This window comes from Chinchilla lanigera, unplaced genomic scaffold, assembly GCF_000276665.1.
Source record: "Chinchilla lanigera isolate Chin_1 unplaced genomic scaffold, ChiLan1.0 scaffold00029, whole genome shotgun sequence".
In the NCBI taxonomy this organism is placed as follows: Eukaryota; Metazoa; Chordata; class Mammalia; order Rodentia; family Chinchillidae; genus Chinchilla; species Chinchilla lanigera.
Window position 1 is genome coordinate 12,611,748 of NW_004955430.1, and position 21,528 is coordinate 12,633,275.

The following is a 21,528-nucleotide window of genomic DNA, read 5'->3' on the forward strand; positions in this document are numbered from 1 at the left end:
GCCCCTTTTAGGTTTTAATATTTAAAAAATTTCAGGAAGAGTAATTTTGTCATGTTTAGACATATATTTGTTTGTCACATAATCACACATCTAGCTAAGTTTCTCCTTATATTTTACTACACTTAGTAAACTATAACAGTATTTCTGTTAGCTTGGTCCCAACTGGTTAGTATCTTCTTTTAAATTTCTCACACATTTGAACTGCCTAAACAGTCAAAATTGGAGTGCTTAAGAAACTTCCTAGTTATAAGTGGTGCATATTAGCTTTTTCCTTGGCAGGTCTTTTATAATATAGGTTTCCTGTGAGTTGGCCAAGTATGCTAATGGAAGTCTAAATGAAATAGTGGCTGTTTTTCAGTGATAATATAAGAGAAATAACACTTATCCCCTTTGAAGCATAGAGTAACATGCTTTTTTAGCAGAAAATTTAAACTGATTTCTACTGTTGACCTCTGAAGAAAAAATACATGAAGTTGTAAATAGCCTAGTAACTAATGGGAGACACTCTCTTGTTTGCTATGAATAAATATATGTATACCTATTAGTAAAGATCCTTATTCAGTAATTGATGAGAATCTTATCAAAAGAATGGTAGCTTTACTCAACACAGTTGGTCATGAGCTTCCTAGGGAAACAGGCTTGGTTATTAAAAGGAGAATAGATCTGAGCACTGTTAACAGTACAAATTTGGAAGTAAGTAGAGTCCAGTTTTGGGCTAAGGTAGATTTTCCGCTGTGATATAGTCTCATGGTCCTAGAATTCATTACTATGATAAATAAAGCTGACACAACTTACAGCTTTGAGACTTACCTCTGACATTTCTTTAAAATAGACCGGTCCTAAGCAAGGAAAATCAAATGTGTCAGACGAGATATCAGGGAAATATTAGTCTCATTAGTTTCTCCTCTTCATTGATATGCAATTTTTTTAGGTGTTCTTTCTGCCCTTTTCTCATTTATTTTATATAAGATCATTTCCTCAATAGTTCAGTTATTCCAAGATTATTATTTCAGAGGTGGCACTTTACTTTTCATTGGATTCAATTCTGTTGAATATTGACAGTATGACCAAAGAAGTGAAGCACCCAATTGTTATTTTATACGACAATATTTAGAAATATTAGGCATTAGACCATTCTTACATGCAAGAATCTCTAATGAGCCTTAAAAAATGTCTGATTTATGTATTCAAAGTAATATTTTGATAAAAATATATTTACACTGTTGAGGCACACAGTATTCTTGATTATACATCCCCCACCCGTATCTGCCAACTATTTAGTAGATTAGGATTTAAAATTCAAAGGCGTGATATCACTTTGTGGTAGCACTTGCCTGGCATGTAGCAGCCAGACATAGGGTAGCTACTTTGGGCTAAATGCTGATATTGTTCCTGGTACCACTCCCAGTGCTGAGTCCCACAAGTTGGTGCTGTAAACACTGATCTGTTGGTCAAGTGAGACTTGGGCAGTGAGAATTACTTCAGGGAACTTGTGCTCTCTGTACTCTCTAAGAAGAGGGAGGTAATGCATGTCATATATCCATCTGAATTTCCGTCAGTTTTCCAAATTGATTCTTGTGGCTGTTTTTTTTCTTTTAGTATTTTATTTGCAACCTCTTGATACTACTTAAATTTAACCCCACAACTTCTACCACTATTATCTGCTTTGAATCCGCTAAGATTTATCTCATTTCATCTTTTATTACTACCTATGTTAGTTATCATTAAAAAACCCCAAACTCCCAAGTCAACCAGTGTTATCACCATTTTATCATCACGTAGCTATGCAGATCATTTTATCCAGCCCTCCTTCTTCTTCTCTCCCCAGTCCCTCCAACTTCAATATCTACGAACATTACTTTTAACTTTCTGCTCTTAATAAACCTGGGTCCATTTTGAAGTCACTGCTTCCCCTATGCATACCACAGTAATTCTTTCATTAGACCTACAGTTGCTAGGAGTCCTTTTCATTGTCTCTCATTGCTATTTCTAAATCATTATGTCTCTATCCCCTCTCCTTCCCAAATAATACCTAGATTTGAATATTGTGTCATTGGATCAGAGACCAATGTTATGTCACTGCTGTTTCCAACGTCCTGGAGCATACCTACTTATTTCTCAGTTTCTTAGCTTGTAGCTTATTGTCACTCTCTACATTACTCATGTTTATTTTACTTATGTTAATTTTAATAGACAGGTAAATGATTCTTTCATGACCTTGAATTCTCGATTCCTTAGTTTCTTCCTTTCTTCCGTATCATAGCCATTCGCTCCCATGGTTGTACTTTGGGCCGTGGATCAGCAGTAGCTGTGTATTCTCTATAACCTCATGTTTATGCATTGGACTTCCTGATAGGTCACTTCTTAAATTTTCCATCTCAGTCCCGTAGACTACTGACTCTAAAACTCCTTCAGTTGTACTGAGATCTCATTCTGCTGATTTTCACCATGCTTCAGTCTTTTAAAGTCTGCATTCCTCTTTTTAAATCTGGCTTAAGTTTCATAGTTAATAGTAATATTTAACCACTTGAAACACACTTAACTTCCTTGGCACTTTCTCATTTGAGTATTTTCTTCACAAATTTACATTTCTGATTATATTCAAATTTCCTCATATACTATACCTGGATCCAAAGTAGCAGAACAACGATGTAAAAGATCTTATCGACGGTCTGCTTTTAATTTTGTTACCATAAGATTTTACATAGGCTTTTAATGCTAATTGGGAATCATATTTCCTTAGTTCATTTATTTTTTCCTTCTCTGATCCTTCATATCTCTTGTTCCTCTCAGGCACTGAACTCTGCTTCCCCACATGAAGTATTTACATTTTCATCTAAGACTGGTTCCTCCATAAATTTCATCTCTTCTCCACTGAAGGATGTTTCTCCTTAGTTCTCCTCCTCCCTGTATCACCGCTCCCTTCACCCAGTGAAACTATTCCTAACTGTACAAACACATTGTTGTATTGTCCATCTTGAAAGCATTTCTCAGTTCTTCTTCTCTCTAATCCCTACCCTATTATTGTGTTTCTCTTTGAGGCAACATTGCTTGGAAGAGTTGTTAGTACTAGTTGTCTCTAATTCTTCTATTCTCTCTGTTAAACCTTGACTACTCTTTCAAAATTTCTTGTGGCCACCATTGATCCCCATGTTGTTAAATCCCATAGTTAATTCTCACTCCCAATTTGTGTGACATGTCCATAACATTTGGATAGCCTCTCCAGTATGTTTATCTACCTGGCTTTCAGTGTGCTGCACATTTTGTTGTTTTTGTTGTGTTATTGGTTGTTCCTTCTCTGTCTCTGCTGATTCCTCCTTCCCCTCCAATTGATACAGGGCCCAGAGTTCAGCACATGTACTTTTCCCAGTTTTTTTTTTTTTTTTTCCTCCGGTACCGGAAACCGAACTCATGACCTTGCGCTTGCCAGTCAGGCGTTTTGCCGCTGAGCTAAATCCCCAGCCCCTTTTCCCAGTTTTTTTTTAAAAAAGACTTTTACTTTTTTGGAGAGTTCATCAGGTCATGTGAATTAAATCTCATCCATAAGATTATAATGTCCAGATTTCTATTTCTAGTTCAGGTCTCTTTTCAACATTTCCATTTTGACACCTCTATTTAGTACTTCAAACAACATATTTAAACCTAAACCCTGAATCAATTTCTAAATTGGTTCAAAAGCTTTGCTCTTCTCATAGTTTCTCCCCTCTTAAAGCTAAACTAATTTTACTTATTCATGTCAAAGCAGTCATCCTCGCACACACAGAGAATCTGTCTGCTTCACATTAGTTTTGCTACCAGTCCAGTCAAAGCTATTTTTCACTGTCCTCTGTGTGCTTCTGCTACTTCTTTATTTGAGACTTTGCAGTATATTTTCAAGCTGGAGTGATTCTGATAAAATCCTTCAATTCTCTTAAGTATTAAAACTAAGTCTTTAAAATGGCTGCTTTATAAACCCTGTTAGCACTTTGACCTCTGTGCTACCTGCCTTACTACTTAGCTCTCGTAACATTTGGTCTCCTTCTTAAACCTCAGCTATCTTAGAGGTTCAACTGTCTTAAAGCCTTAGACCTCGTTCCTCTGTCTGCATCTCCCCTTCATTATCTGTATAATTGCATGTAAAATGCCATTGCCTTCTTTAAGTTTCATTTTTAAATGTTACTTCTTCAATAACCCAAATCAGACAGTACCATTAAAAATGGCAAACTGCCTTCCTCATTTTTGATCCTCCAACCCAATATGCTCTGGTTTTCTGTAGTTGTTACACCATTAAACACACTTACTTGGCAGTAATGATTGTTCCTTTGTTGATATTTCTCTAGCTCCCAGACAGGGTCTGGCATATGGGAGATAATCAACCTATAAATATTTGTTTAATGTTGAATGAATTATTATTTATGTGCCTTATCTTGCCTATATCATAAACTCCTTTCTTTCTACAAACATGTATTTTGAGGGTTTTATGTACACATGGAAAAGAATACCAAGACAACTGTGATGACTCTTGTTCCTAAGAGGTTTAAAATCTTATAAGGGAAGCAGGCTATAATCTCATGGTAATTAAATACTAACCCAAATTTGTATTTTGACTTAGTATTTAATGGCTTAGTATTTAAATGTATTTGTAGTAATAGCTCTGGGTATATTAACCTCACTAGAAAATTCACAGAAATTTTGTATAGAAGCCAATAAGTTAAAAATGATTTGAAGTATGCATTAGAGTTTACTAAGCAGGTAAAAGGGTAAAGGAATTTATTATGAATTAAAAATTTATATCTTCTTAAAATTGGCATATGGAAGTCCTTAATCCCAATGTGATTATGTGTATTTGGTAGTCAGGCTCTTGGGAAGTAGTTAGGTCATGAGGGTAGAGCATTCATGAAGAGGATTAAGGCTTTTATAAGAAGATAGAGGAAAGTTTCCTTCCTCTTGCTGCTGTATGTGATATGAGTGTGGAAGGAACAGACAAACATGAACATTTGTAAACCATATGTGGGACTTGCAATCACCTTGATTTTGGACATAGAACATTCCAGAACTGTGAGAAATAAATGCTTGCTGTTTAAACCATCTAGCCTATACTGACTTACTATAGCCATGGAAGTAAGAAAATACTCCAGGAGTGTGAAAAGCCTTAGTATTCTTACTACTTCATCTAGTGAGATCTCAGAGTATGCTATTAAATTAAGAAGAAGGTTGTTCTTTCACACTTTCAAAATATGTATCACAAATGGAGGCAGGTTTTCTGTGAAGTTAATTGAAGTTCAGCTTTAGGGTTGAAAGATCTCTATTAATGTATTAATATAATACTTTCTTTGTAAAAATGTAGAAGTACTTTATTACTTTACATTAGTAAAATTGATGTGACTTTGTACTTTTCCTGTCATGTTCCACCTCGTGTCAAGTGGTGTTGAAGTGCTGTAGGCATTTCTAGCATTGGAATGAGGAGTAGATGAATAGGGATTTCACAAAGTTTGAGTTCAAAGGCATATTTTTGTGGTTCTCATTCAGTTCTGTGGGTAGTTCATGCGTGCTCTTAAATGCCCTCTGTGTCTAGGTGTTTAGAACCAGAAGTTATGCAGTTGTATGAATTTGTCCTGTGATGCCCAGTCCAAGTTTGTTCATTGTGGAGGGGAAATAAAATTTTGAAACATAAAAAGTCAGAATCTAGAGTAAGCAGTAAGTGTTTTTCTTGTCAGTTTTGTAAAATTGTAACTGGATAATTAATTCTCTCGGTCTAGAGTAAGTTCTCTCAGAAAAACATTATGTAAAATTCATTTTATGTCACCAAAATGAAGGCAACGGCACAAACATGTTAACAAGTATCATCAATTCAAATATTATTTAAGATTACTATTGGCAAAAATTTGTTAGAATCCCTACATTTTATGTGCAAAATGCTAGCTACTGCCAATGAAATAATGCTTGAAGATAATTTGAAAGCAAGACATAAATTCACTAATAAATTAATTTTCTGATTGAAAAAATTCCTTGAAACTTCAGAAATACTTTGAAGCATCGTCATCCTTACAATGTGCAGTCATGATGATTAAGTAGCTCCTCTTCAGATATTCTTATTTCATCATTCTTTGGACACATATTTTGTTTGATTTATGATAAATTCCCTTTTTGTGGAGTTTTATATATAGAGTGTCAGTGACGGTGCTTTAAAGGCTTGGTCAAAATTCTTCACTTCAGATACACAATGTACATTCAAAATATAAACCTGTATTTGTCATTTTATGAAAAATAAACTTCATAACAAAATAGAGTAGCAATAGTTAATATACTATGTATCATTATCTTCAGAGCAGTTACTCCAAGACAAAAAAGATTCTCTCTTACAAAGAAGAAACAGACAATGGCATAAAACTTTCAAAGAACTAAAAGAAACTAATAGTATAATTGAAATAAATGAGAATATACAAAAGAAAATTAGGAGAATTTGCACCATCAGTCCTACATTAGAAACTATGCTGAATTATTTCAAATGAAGGGAAATGATACTGGAGGGAATACAGGTCTTTTTAAATTGAAGGAAAATTGATTATAGAATAGATGTCTAAATATACATGAAATACTTCTAAAAAGTTTTTGCAATACTCTTTGAAGCATCATTAAAACATTGCTATGAAAATTTATAATATATCACTATGACAAGTATGACTTGAGGATCAGAGATCATTGTGTTCCAAAGTCCTTAAGTTTAAGAAGAGATAACATGAAGAATTAAGGGTTACCCATTACAAATTTAATGGGTAAAAAATTAGCATAAATATGATAAAATCTTTTATTTGAACTTTTTCCTTCTTCCTATTTATGTCTTCTATTTTGCTCTTTATATAAAGAGAGATATATTGATTGATTTTGATTTTTTCATATAAGAGAAACTGTATCATATTTAAGCTTGTGTGTCTGATTTATTTCACTTAACATGTTCTCAAGTTGCATGCATTTACCTATGAATGCCTTAAATTCAGTTTTCTTTATGGGAGAATAGTACTTCATCATATATAAATACTGCACTTTCTTATCCAGTCATCTCTTGATAGAGATGTACACTATTTAAAAGATCTAGGTATTGCACACTATGTTGCTATAAACATGGGTATGCATGTATCTTGTAAAATTATGATTTTAACATTTTTGGAAGATACCTGAAGGGGGGTAGCTGAGTCAAATGGATTTTCTATTTGTAGTTTTTTGAAGAATATCTACACTGGTTTCCATAGTGGTTGTATTAGTTTATATTCACCAACATTGTGGAAAAGTGCCATTTCCCCCACATTCTTGCCAGCATTATTAATTTTTTTCAATGCAATACTTTCTGGGGTAAGATAGTATCTCAATATAGTTTTAAATCATATTTCTCTAATGGCCAATGATATTGAACATTTTTCATGTATGCATTGGCCATTTGTACTTCTTCTCGTGAGAATTGTCTATTCATTTTTGTTGCCTTTTTCTTTTTTTGGTTGTTTTGTTTTATTTTTGGTACCAGGAAGTGAATTTAATATAGGACCTTGCACCTACCAGGCACTTGTCCCACTGAGGACTTACCATCTAAATATACATGAAATATTTCTAAAAAGTTGCACTTAATTTAATATAGGACCTTGCACTTACCTGGCACTTGTCCCTTGCACTTACCCTGCAGTTGTCCCACTGATCTTTATCCCCACCTGGTTGACTATTTTTTGATTGGGTCTTTTACTTGGGGGAGTCATTTTGAAAAATTCTTTATCTATTCTAGATGTAGGTCCTCTGTCTGAAGAATAGCTGACAAATTCTTTCCCATTCTGTAGGTTTTATCTTTGCTCTGTTGGCTTTTTATTTTGCTATGTAGATGATTTTTAATTTGATATAATCCCATTTGTTGATTATCAGTATTATTTCTTGTCCTACTGGGGTTCTGTTCAGAAAATCCTTGCCTATACCTATGTCTTCAAGCATTGTACTCATTTTATCTTCTAGCAGATTACATGTTTTTGTTTTAACATTTAGATCTTTGGTCCATTTAATTTTACTTTAGCACATGGTGAGTCCTATGGGTCTAGACTCAGTGTTCTGCATGTAGATATTGTTTTCCCAGAACTTTTTATTTAAGAGACTATCTTTCCTCCAGTGTATGTTTTTGGCATGTTTGTCAAAGATCAAATAGTTATATGTGTCTGAGGTTGTTTCTCCTTCTTCTATTCTGTTCCAGTGATCCACATGCCTGTTTTTGTGCCAGTACCATGCTGTTTATTTTAGTTTTTCAGTTTAAAGAGAAAAAAACCCTAACAAAAGAACAACAATGAAGACAAAAACAAAAACAACACAAAAATAACAAAAATGATACAAGACCTCAAAGCAAAGTGATAGGAATTAACAAGGTTTGCTACACTATATACTGTTATCTTTAATGAAGTTGCTCAGGTCACCAGATGTAAGAATGCAAGACTGATCAAATGAAGACAATAACACATAGTTAAAAAAATTGGAAACAAATCTCTGTATCATTACCATGCTGTTTTAATTATTGTAGCTTCGTACTATAACTTCAAGTAGATTGTGATGCTAACTGCTTTGTTTTTGTTACCTAGGGTTTCTCGTACCATTCTGGGTCTTTTCTGGTTCCATACAAACTTTAGGATTGTTTTCTCTAAAAGTGCCAATTAGCACTTTGATTGGGATTGAATTAAGTGTTTATATCAGTTTTAGAAGTGGAACAATTTGGTTATATTGGTTCTAGTTATCCAAGAACAGGGGATATCTTTCCATTTTCTGATGTCCTTGATTTCCATTTTCAAAGTGATGTAATTTTCATTGTAGAGGTCTTTCACTTCCTAATTAGTCTAATACCTAAGTATTTAATTCTTTAGAAATAAGGTATTATTTTTCTAATTTCTTTTTTAGTGAGTTCACTATTAGTATGCAGAAATACTATTGATGTTTGTGTGTTTATTTTATATCCTGGTACACTGCTGAATTTGGTTATTGCATCTAGGACTCTTTTGGTGGAGTTTTTGCATCTTATAAATTAAAGAGCATGTCATTTGCAAATAATGATATTTTGACTTATTCCTTTACTCTATGTATCCCTTTAAAATAAACCTTGAATAGTATATTTTTCAGCAGTTTACAAAAGAAGATATTTTTTCTTTAACTAAATCATATATACTTCAAAATATTCCTCCATGAGTATTAAAAGTAATGAATGCCTCATAAGATATTTTAAGATAAAATTATTGGAATTATTTTTAACACATATAAAATTATCTTTTTCATCATAATCAAAATATTATAGTAGTAATTAAAACAAGTTTTCAAAAATATTTATCTCGGGGGCTGGGGATTTAGCTCAGCGGCAAAGCGCCTGCCTGGCAAGCGCAAGGTCGTGAGTTCGGTGCCCGGTACCGGAGAAAAACCAAAAAAAAAAAAACAAAACAAAACAAAAAAAATATTTATCTCTTTTTTTCTTTACATGCTTAACTTTATCAACCAATAAAAATTATGTTTGTTACTATAATCAAAACATTGTAGTAGAAGTTAAAACACTTTTCCAAAAAATATTTAGCTCTTTTTTTCTTTACATGCTTAACTTTATTAAGAGTTCTATTAACAAGTGAACTTTTTTCAACTGTATAAATATTGGAGAAATTTCAAAGTAAAATTGTTTATATCATGTGTGCTAGACTTCTTTTTTTTTTTTTTTTTTTCCTCCGGTACCGGGAACCCAACTCACGACCTTGCGCTTGCCAGGCAGGCGCTTTTGCCGCTGAGCTAAATCCCCAGCCCCGTATGCTAGACTTCTTTAAGAGCAATAAATAAAATAATTGTGCTTATGGTGTTATTATTAGTGTAGTTTAAAATTGCCAACATATTTTTTTGCAGCTTTATTTTGTACCCACTTTTTACTATTTTTTTTTGTAACTTCAATATATCATTAATTCACCAAGGAGCAGGATAAGAAACAACACATTGGAATAAACATACCAAATGAGATAACTTGTCTTCTTCATTAAGCTATTGGTTTATTCAACTAGAATTGGACTGGGGAAACATTTAATCTGTATATTTAGCTATAGGACTAGTAATGAGAATGTCCTTTTAGCCCAAATGACCTGGTACTTCAAATAGCACTATAATGATAATCAATTAGTTGGTATATCTATCTATCTATCATCTATCTATCTATCTATCTATCTATCTATCTAATCATGGTTTAGTTATGTGCATACAATGTGGATGTTCACCAAGTTTGCTATCCTGAACTGCCTTATAGTTAATTTTAAGGATTTGTTTCTACCTTATGATTATTACTTTTGTAATAGGTTGGTTGCCAGATATGTATCAATCATACCACACTATAGCTGGGTAAGAAATCATCAACACAGTGACTTAAAATGAAAGCATTTATTATCACTACTCTGTGCATTGGCTAATAGGTCAGCTGATGTAGGTTGGCTCCAGCTGGGACTGGCCTCAAATTGCAGGCAGAGTTCAAGTCAGCTCCGAGTTGAGTACCTTCACTTCCTTGAACAGGGTGCTGCCTGAGAAGGTCCTTTCTATGGCATTGAAAAAAGCACAATTAGTCAAGTCCCTTTGCACTAACATAATTCAAATCTTTATCTTTCTTATCATATCTCCTACTATACCATCAACCAAGGAAGATCATGTTATCATGTGGGTATCACTGAAGTGGCAAAGTATGCTGTACTCATAGAATAAGGAACAGTGAAGGAAACATTTGGCAGAATAATCATCTAATTTAGTACCATTTGAGATTTCACTCTTAAAATTTATGCTTGACAATTCACTTGTATGTAGAACCCATTTTAGAGGCACGATTTTATAACAACTTCAAATATCTTGATGTAAAGCAATCTCAAGCAAAATGCCCATAGGGAATATTCCAGTGAGGCTTCACTGCACATAAGACTTATTTCGATGTAAAATAGTAAACTTAGCTCAGGTGGAGCTTACGGTATCCACAGAGAAAAATACCAGTATCAAATGCTTAAATGAATAGCATATGTACAAATTCGTGGCATTCAACATTACCCCTCTGCAGATTTGTGAACACTTTGGAACCAAGGTAGTGTACACGCTTGACAGAAAATGTACTTTTCGTCAAACTGCTCAATTTTTACCTGAAAAATTCCATCTTCTTTAACTTCTTTCATGTGTGCATGCTTCATAGTTCTGTGATTCATTTAGGGTTGTTTTAGAAAATAATATGCTATTGATATCTTAGATGAGTGTTTAGGAAAAAGAATAAAAAGAGCAAAGGAGCTACAATTGGGGTGATTGGGATTTTCATTTTTCATCAAGGTAAGTAGTACAGGTTGTCATGAAGCCACCTTACAACAGCCCACAGGTGGAAGGTGTGCTGCTGTTGGGGAAAAACATATCTCTATTTTGGATGTTCCTCTGGAACATTCTGAATGTTGAGGAAGTTGAAAATTGGAGCAGCTCACAGAACTCTCTTTTCTCAGTAAATCTGACATGTCAGAACAGTCCTAAAACCTACCCATCAGTTGACATTTTTGCTGCAAAATCTATTGCTTGAGTAATGTGAGAATAAAAATGATATTCTCTTTCTGGTAGTGTAATAGACAAGTGAATTACTTAATATATTTTATATTCTTCTCTTTTCATACACATATGCATACTGTATTAAATTTTCATTACTTAAGTAAAAGCATGAGTCCCTTTAGCATAAATGAGAATTTTAGATAATAAATGTCAGTGTTTATTGCAAGGAATAATGCATCTAAAGCTCTTGCAAGGTTGTTAAGTGTATCATGAGATAAATTTTGTAAATCATATTTTGCTTACTTCTTCATTGTAATCCAAAGTAAATGTTACATATGAAGAAAATAGAAAATGAATCGCTTCTCATCCTGGACTATATCCTGTGAAAGCATACTGACTTTGTTTTAACTATGTCATCACATACATATGCATGAAATGCATCATTTATGAGATGAATTTTTAAAAGGAAGGTTAACTCTCTAAGTCAAGATGATAAGTTTGCTAAACAGAAGAAGAGCTTTTCCCATGGATGTCATAGGACATAGACTGATTATAATTTTCAGCTTCCATGATTGCTTTTGATGCTCTGTTTCAGGGGCCAAATTCTCTTGGTGAATCATGTTAAGGAAAAAAATCTATATTTTAGTGTCTTGACACCAGCACTTCACCTTTAAGTTTTACTGAGATAACAACCTTAGCTAACCCTAGATCTTGTGTATCATGAATTAAAACTATTCTTAGAAGTTTTTGAAAATTGTTTGCTATTTTAAACACCTCCCAAAGTACAGTACCTGGCATTTATGACAAACTTTACAATGATTTAAAGTGAAATCTAGTTTGAAAATCCTTTGCACTTAGGGTTGAAAATTCTCAACTTCAGTCCCATTAATACACTGACATAGCTAATTATCTGCCAGAACTTTCTCTGGCACACTGTCTTCATCTCTATGCAGGAATAATTTCTATTTTTTAGTTTTAAATTGTTAATGTTTTCTTTATTGGTGTGATTTTATAGGGATATAATATTTATACATATTTATGAATACAGTATAATTTGATACAGGTATAAAGTGTATAATGATTACATCAGTGTAATACATACTTCCATCTACTCAATTAATCATTTATATGTCTTGGAAAATTTTATAATCCTCTAATTATTTTGAAGTATATGGTAGATCGTTGTAACCAATAGCGTTATTGGTGTTATATAAAACTAGAACCAAATTTTCCTCTTTGTGTTTTGGTGTCCTTATCTAATATCTTTCAATCTCCCCTCTTTCTTGTCTTGTTCAATCTCTCATGACCACTACTTCATTCTGTTCTTCTAGGAGAACAGCATTAATATTTTTCCTAGGGAACAGTGATTATATCAAGTAATGGATTTACTTGTGATATTTGCATACATGCATATAAGATAAGGATCATACCCATCCCTCCATTTCCCTCCTTTATTTTTCGATTCACCTTTCTTTGATCCCATCCCCCTCTCAAAAAGGCTCCTTTTTAATGCCACACTTACTCTTTCTTTTCCTCTGAGAAACGGTTTCATTATCCTTTCTTCTGTTGATGGGCACATAGTTCTGTATCTTGGATACTGTGAACTGTGCTGCAATAAACATGGGTATGCAGGTATCTCTATAGGATGCTGGTTTTAATTTCTTTGGGTATATGCCAAGGAGTGATATAGATGGATCATGTGGTAATTTTTTTTTCACTATCCGCTTACCAATTTCCACAGGGGCTGTACTAATTTACAGTTCCACCTGCAGTGTATAAGTGTTCCCTTCACTCCCACATCTCTGTCTGCATTTATTGTTTGTTGTATTACTAATAATAACCATTTTGACTGTGATGAAATAGAGTTTCAGTATATTTTGATGTGCATTTCCTTGAGGGCTAGAGATGCTCAACTTTTTTTCATATACTTACTGGCCACTTGCACCTCTTTCTAGAATTATCTATTCAGTTCATTCATCATTTAGTGATTAGATTATTTTTTCTTTAGGTGTTGTTTTTATACTTCTTTATATATTCTGAATATCAGTCTTCTTTTGTAAGAGTAGCTGGCAAAGATTCCCATTCTTGGGCCATCTGTTAACTCTGTTAATTGTTTCCTTCGTTGTGCAAAACTTTCCAGTTTAATGCAATCTCATTTGTCAATTCTTGGTATTATTTCTCAAGCTATTAGGCACCCATTCAGGAATTTGTTGGCAATACCTCTGTCATGAAGTATTTCTCTGTGTTGTCTTGTAGCAGTCTCAAAGTTCCAGGTCATTTGAGAAACAATAGGGTGATTTCTTTCTCAACAACTTAACTTCTCTCTTAAAACTGCTTTTGATATATCCCATTTGTGTTTCCATTTTTTTTTTTATTCTAGGAAAATTTAATTTCTTTCCTATTTTTTCAGTGATTATTCTTTGATTATTCAAAAGTGTATTGTTTCAGTGTATCTATTTTCATTTCCAAGATTTCTGTTTCTTGCTTTTCTCATTCATATCGTAAATAATCTCCTGAATCATTGTTTTTCTTTATTCTCCTGGAATAATCAGTTTTTATACTAATTCTTTTGAATACTTTATGCAGTATTTCATCATCTTCAATATCTTTGGAGTTCATTGGTAGAGAATTTTGACCTTTTGCAGGAGTGATATTGTGACCTATTTTTATATCTCTTGCATGGCTATATTGAGATCTGTGTGTCTGTTGGGGGCTCTTTGGCATTTATGTGAGGAATTTTTTTGCAGACTTGTCTTGCAGATGTGTCTCAGAATATCAAAATATTGTGAAGTCTTGACTGTGTTTCATGGTGGGCTTAATTCTATAGCTTTTCTGTTACTTGTTTAGTGGTGATTAGTGTATTTTGACACAGTGTCTACTCTTTCACAGCTTGATGTTCCCACTTACTCTGTAAGTCTTCTAGGAGTGAAATCCTTCTGGTAGATGAGGCAAGGGTTTTGTAGACCAAGGAATATTTGGGCTCTATCTGTAGTTACTACTCTAGTTTTGTTAACAGTGTATGTTATGAAAGGATATGGGAGTGATCTGTGTTGAGATTTCTTATAGTTTTTGTGTTGTTCCTCTCTGAAATTGTGATAGAGATAGATGTTCATGAGAAGTTTGTCAGCCCTCATTCCCCTCAGCTTTTTCTGTGTAGTGCCTGGTCATCACCTGGGAATTTTAATTCTGTCTTATTTTTTGGTGCTTGGGATTGGATATATAACATTTGTACTAGGCTAAATCCCCAACTCTTTTTTATTTTGTTTTTATTTTTTAAATTTTGAGACAAGGTCTTGCTAATTCCTCAGGTTCCCAGGCTGGATTTAAACTTGTGATCCTCCTACTTTAGGCTCATAGAGTTTTCCTACTCTTTGAGGTAGCGTATTCACCAGAGTTCAAGCACTGTTAAGCTGTATGTAGAACAAGATGTTCTGTCTCTCAGCTGGGAGTGGAGCTTAGTGGCAATGTCTATCCAGTATATTCATATTGTCATACTCACTCCCCAGCAATGCATAAAAAAGGGAAAATGAGTAACAGTAACAATGACAAAGAGCAGACAAGCAAATAGAGCTAAAAGGTAAAAACTGGATAGCAACGGTAACAACCACATATCTAACAATTGAAACTACAGGAATGGTAAGGATGGAAATAAACTAAAATACAATAAAATGATTAAAAACAATTAATTAATAAAAAGAAAATGGAAAGAGGGAACCATTGCAGACATTCGAATATTCAAAAAGTGAAAAGGTAGAAAGCAGAATAAAAGTAAACAGCTTCCACCTCCAAAATAAGAAGTAAAAAAAAAAAAAAGATTGGGTACAAAGGTTCACTTCTGCAATCCCAGCCACTCTGGAGGCTAAGGCAAGAGGACTGGGAGTTTGAGGTCAGCCTGATTAATTCAAAGAGAAAGCAAACTTGATTACCTTCCATATTTCTTACCTAATTCTCACTGCAAATATTCTTGAATGGCCCTGCTTCAGTGTTTTTCTGCTAGAACCACTGAGAGATATATGCTAGTCAGGAGACCATGACAATATTCACAGTCATGATCAAGGGAAAAGAATATGTATGAACCCTGGACAGGTTCAGCGGGGGGACATGACTGTGCCCCCATTCCTCCCACACTGGTGTTCTAACTGGACTTGCCCCTGACAGCTTCAGGGGCCTCATTGACCATGCCTCTTGCTCCCCTCCCACACCAGCACAGGAGCTGAGCTAAACACCAGACAGCTTCAGCAGCCTAGGCGACTGCACCCTCACTCCTCCCTCACTGGTGTGGGAATCAGGCTGGGTCCTGGGCAGCATCTAGAGCCTCAGTGGCCACAACCTGGAAACCTGTGTACCCTTGTGGAAGCTGGTATGAACACCAGACAGCTTTGGAAACTAGGTGACCATGATCTGTCCATATCCACACTCTTGTGAAAGTGGGGCTGAACCCTGGATAGCTTTGGGAACCCTGTGTGGGAGCCAACTGAGCCCCAGAAAGCTTCAAGAGCATCAGTGACCATACTCTGCCCACACACACCATCACAGGAGCAATGCTGAGCACCAGGGACATTTGGGTCCTTGCCCTACCACTCCTCTACATTGTGGGAGTCAGGCTGAACTCCAGGGAACCTCTGGATCTTTGAAAATGACAAAAAAAAGGAGAAAACTGGAATCTCAGACCTCCACCCCACCCAGAACAAGTTCAGGAGACAATGACACAGAAGAGCTTGGAAGTCATACACCAGAAATTTCTGAAATAATAGCAACTGAAGTAAAGAAACAACTCCATCAGGCCATAGAAGAAGACATCAGATCAGAAATAATCTCTCAGGTAAAAAAAAAAATGACAACAATAATGAAAGAATTGCTCAACACATCTAGAGAAGACATAGATAAGTAAATAGAGGAGCATAGAAAAATCATGGAAACCTTGAATGAAGCATATAGGAATTAGGATACATGAAACATATTTAAACAGATATCTAGGAAAGTAAAACTTCCATTGAAAGCTGGCAAAACTGCTTGAAAGAAGCTGAAGATAGACTTTCAGACCTTGAAGACAGCATTGTAGCTAACGATCGTGAAAGCAAGGATCTCTTAAAAATAATGGGGAACCAGAAATAACAATTCAACAATTTGCTTTTAAGACAAAGCAAATAAAAACAATGTAAGATTAATAGGTGTCAACAAAACAGCAGGCATCAACACAAATGACATAAAAAGACTATTTGCAGAAGTAATAGCAGAAAATTTCTCAAGCTTGGCAACAGAGTTGGACAGTAGGATAATTGAGGCACATAGAACTCCAATTAGCCATAACCAAAATAAATCTTCACCAAGACATATAGTGATCAAGATCCCAGAAATTCAGCAAAGAACAGAATATTAAAAGCTGTTAGAGAAAAGAAACAGGAAAAGGTAGGGATTTATGCTTACCATTTGGGTGTCCATGCATATCTTTGACAGAATATGTACTGTGGTTCTCTAGAAGAACAGAGTCAATGTAAAATATACGTATGATTACATAAGGGATTTATGAGATTTACAGGGTCAAAATTGGAGTGTCCAAATAGCCATCTGGTGGATGAGACACAGCAGAGTCCAAAGTTGCCACCTGCGTGCTGTAGAGCTGGAGGATCCTGTAGCAACTGAAAGTCAAAGGCCTGGAAGCTCCCTGCAGAGTCACCAGTGGATGTGTGTTGAAAACCCAGAGTTTGCATCAGAAGACAGAAGGAACTGAAGACCAAAGTCTATAGGTAAAGACTGGAGCTCCTCCAAAATAAAGGGAAAGACTCCTTTTTTCTTTCCTTTTTGATTATAATCAGGTTACAACCCTGCTGATTGATGCCACCCACACGTGTGGTGGGTTTTTCCCCTTCAGTTTATGGCTTACAAGTCAGTCACCCTCAAACATATCAGAGCTATGCTAATCCTAGGCAGTTCTTACTAAAGTCAAGTTGACATATCACAATTAATGATCTATAATGCTTTCATTTACTTTGAATATATACCTACTAGTGTGGTTGCTATGTAATGCAGTAGCTCTGTTTTTAGTTTTTAAGGAATTTCTGTGTTTTTTCTATAATAACTATATAAATTTACATTGCTGTTAACAGCCTGTAAAAAGAATAAGGATAATCTCTTCTCTCAAGTGATTGGGATAAGAATTAAATAATTTATCAAATGTATTATTAATATCTTTGAAGGAATAAAACTCTAGAAATGTACATTAAAGCTTCATTTTTCATTTTAGTTTTGTGTTTCTAGGGTACACAGCTAGGGGAAATCTATCCCATCAACAGTAGGTTGTTTTTACTTTTCCAAGATAATTATTTATGTTGTTTTAATTTTTATTAAGAATATAACATATATTGTATTACATGGAAAAATAATACAGGTAAATAAAAATGCAGATAAACTAATTTTTCATAGAAATAAAAATCATATATAAACACAACCTATTTTGAGGGATAATATTTCATTGTTATTTTATGAACATATTTGTATATATATATGATAATTTAAAAAAACTTTTATGTGACTTGCTTATAAAAAAAAGACAGTCCATTTTGAACATATTTCCAAGACATGAAATATTTTTTCTTATATATTTTGCAGCTTTTCATGCTATGTTATATGACTCTATCATACTTTATTTTACCTATTGCCTCTTGTCAAATATTTAGTTGTTTTCCATTTTTATTATTATGATAAATAGTGCTGCAAATGAACACTTTCATAGCATGTTATTTGCTGGGAACTGGGTGTATTTCTCCATTCACTGAAGTCATTTTTTTCACTTCTCAGGGAAGTTTCATAGCTTGCATAGGATTTCAGTAGTATTGATTGTTTTGTTCACTTCATTAAACTCTCATTAGTTATTAATTCTAAAAGTGTTAGTCTATTTTCTTCAGACTTTTCCATGTATTTAATCATGTGAAAATGAAATAATATGTCTCTTTAATATTTTTACCATTTATATTCTGCATTAGAGTATACTTATTGAACAATGTTGAGTGATGGTTATAGCAGACACTCTTAGGTCATGTTTACCTTTAGCAAAGGTGTCATCCATCAAAATGTGAACTGTGAGTTTGAGCTTAGTATATTTTATCAGGTATAAGAGGTTTAATAGTCAAACATTTTAAGTATGGAATAGATATTGGAATTTATCAAATTATTTTGTGGGAAATCATATAGCTTTTATATTTTGGCTTAATGACAGGATTAGTCTTAATAAAGGTTTGTGTAATAGAATTAGCTGTGAAAATATGAGATGAAAACTGTCAGAGACAGAAAAAGAGTACAGGAGTAACACATGGTTCAGAAATTTATTGAATTAACTACCATGGAAGGTTCACACATTTGCTTTGAAATTTATTTCTTTAGGAGCACAGTATTAATATTTATTTCTTATGAGTATCTTTAGATTTTTCCTGTTGCAACATTTGAAAAAAATGTGTAATCATATGAAACATACATACAAATTGTGCACATCATGAATGAAAACTTGATGTTACCATAAAGAATTTAATCCCTTTCTAGCTCAAGAAATAGAGCATTACCAGTGCACTAGAAGTGCAAGAGCTGATTTCAAATTGATTGATTGATTGATGAGACAGGGTCTTGCTTTGTAGTTCAGGCTGGACTTGAACTCACTATGTAGGCCAGACTGTCCTAAAACTCATAGTAATCTTTTGCCTCAGCCTCCAGAATGCTGTGATTGTAGATGTGTGCCATCATGCCCAACTGATTTCAAATTTAAAACTTAAGCAATTTTATCTGAATAATTTTAAAACATCAAAATGTAGGCTACTGCTCATCTGTATGATGTAGAAAGCAGTATTTTATAACAAGAAATTTCCTACTTCAAAGACAACAATATACAATAACCACTGTTGAATTTATATCATCTTGTTTTTTGAAATTCTGTATAATTTCTATTGTTTTTTAAATTATTTTTTACTCTCTTTAGAATAAAAAAAATCCAAGATAATTCAGGGAAATTAGTCATTTCATCTCAGGGGCTAAGGAATACATGCATGTATATATATTTCAGACATTACAAATAAGGGTATACTATTGTTATTAAAGAAATCAAATGAATTATCTCATCAATATTGGTATAATATGGACACATTTTCAGATGCCTCAGGTTTGTATGTAAAAGAAAATATAATATTAATTTTGTTATAAACACATATAATTTCTTGAGGGCTTTAATACCATTTTGGTATAGTGGAAACCATTTAGCTTTTCTTCTTTTGCTTTTCTGCTATTACACTCCTTTCTGAAAGTATGGGTTTCACTTATTGCAGGGGATGGTAGGGTGATTTGTGGGTGGGGAATAGAGAGGAGACATGAGTGTGAGAAAGTGTGGATAAGATCAAATCTTAGATATTTCTAAAATTACTATCTCATCAAAGAGAGGCAAAATTGCTAATCACAGAACTGTAGTATGCACCGAAATACTGACAAGGAGATGCTGTTTGTTTCGTTTTCTCAATTCCAATCCATTAACAGACACTTAGGTTTTCTTTTATTTGTTAATATACAATGTGGGAATAGATATGCATTTGAGAATGAGTAACAGAGAAAGTTGAAATGTTGCTCCTAGAAAAAAATTGCTGAAAATTTAGCAGACATCAAAACAAACAGTCAAGCAAATACAGCAAAACAAATGAAATAATTAAACAACAGGAACAAAATAGAATACAGCAATATTCCAAATTCAGTCCTTAAAATCCTCCTCTCGAACACAGTGGCTTGACTTCTCCAACCCATCTCTTGGTAGTGTTAAATTCTAGGTTTTAAATAATTCTAGGTGGAGTTATGTGTAAAATTGCAATTGCTTAAAAGCAGGAAAAAATGATAGACATGCGTGGACCTTCATCTACCCTGAAATATTTAAAGGTTATTTCTCAGTGTGGCACATGGTCAAAGGTCAACATATCCATTATTTCCATTATTTGAGATCCTGCACAACCACATATAAAAATGTCAGTAGATGGTTAAAATGAAGATGACAATTGTGTATGATTGGAAAATATCAAGGCTGTTGGATGTACAAAATTGCCACTATGTTCTCAGTAACTGCTGCATAACTGTAAAACTGCTATATGAAATAGCATTTTCCTTTTACAAGTTAGTGCTGTCATTATATGTCCTTGTGACTGTTGACTTTGAAATTTTCTTTCTAACATCCCTCATAACTTACTTTATAAAAAGGCTGCCAGAAAAGTACAGGACAAAAATTTAAGTAAGGTTGTATTGACTTTCCTTGGCATGGCATTTTCATTGGGATTTATGAATGAATGTGGAGAATCATTTTAGAGCTAAAAAGGAATTTACAGAGATCATCCAATACAAGTCCTTCACTTTATAAAAGCATGTTCATACTACACTATTTTTCAATTAAACTTAAAATTTAGAGCACAATATATCACAAATTAACAATACCTGTAGAAACTAGAGATCGGCGTATTTTCATTTTTAGAAACATTTATTTTGCATTATAAAGGACATCTCAGAGAAAAAAGTTAATGTTCCTGATCATTTATGTTCAAGGCAAATGACACTTCTCTTACAGATGTCTGACAGCTGTTCTTTCTTGTAATGTTGGTGTTTGGATAGCCTACTAGATACTTATCTCCAATGATATTCAGGTATTTATATTTGCAGTTGATGTGGAGATTCGGTTTTAAACTCTAAGGGTAACTTTATTTGGTTATGAGTTGAGTATGATTTTCTTAGAACTTTTACTATGAATTCACTACCAGATATATTTACAAAGTAAATTTGGATAAATCGGCACTTAGAGCACTTAGAAATTCCAGTAGAATTAGAGAACTTCAATTCATCTACTAATATTGCATTGTATGTACAGTATTAGGCTCATTTTGTGTCCCAGGCACATGTAACTTACTACTGGAATACTGAAAAACAATGAGACATATCTTTCTGTTAAGAATTTACAGTCTCTGAGCAAAGTTAATCAGGCACAAGTAATTATGATGTGTG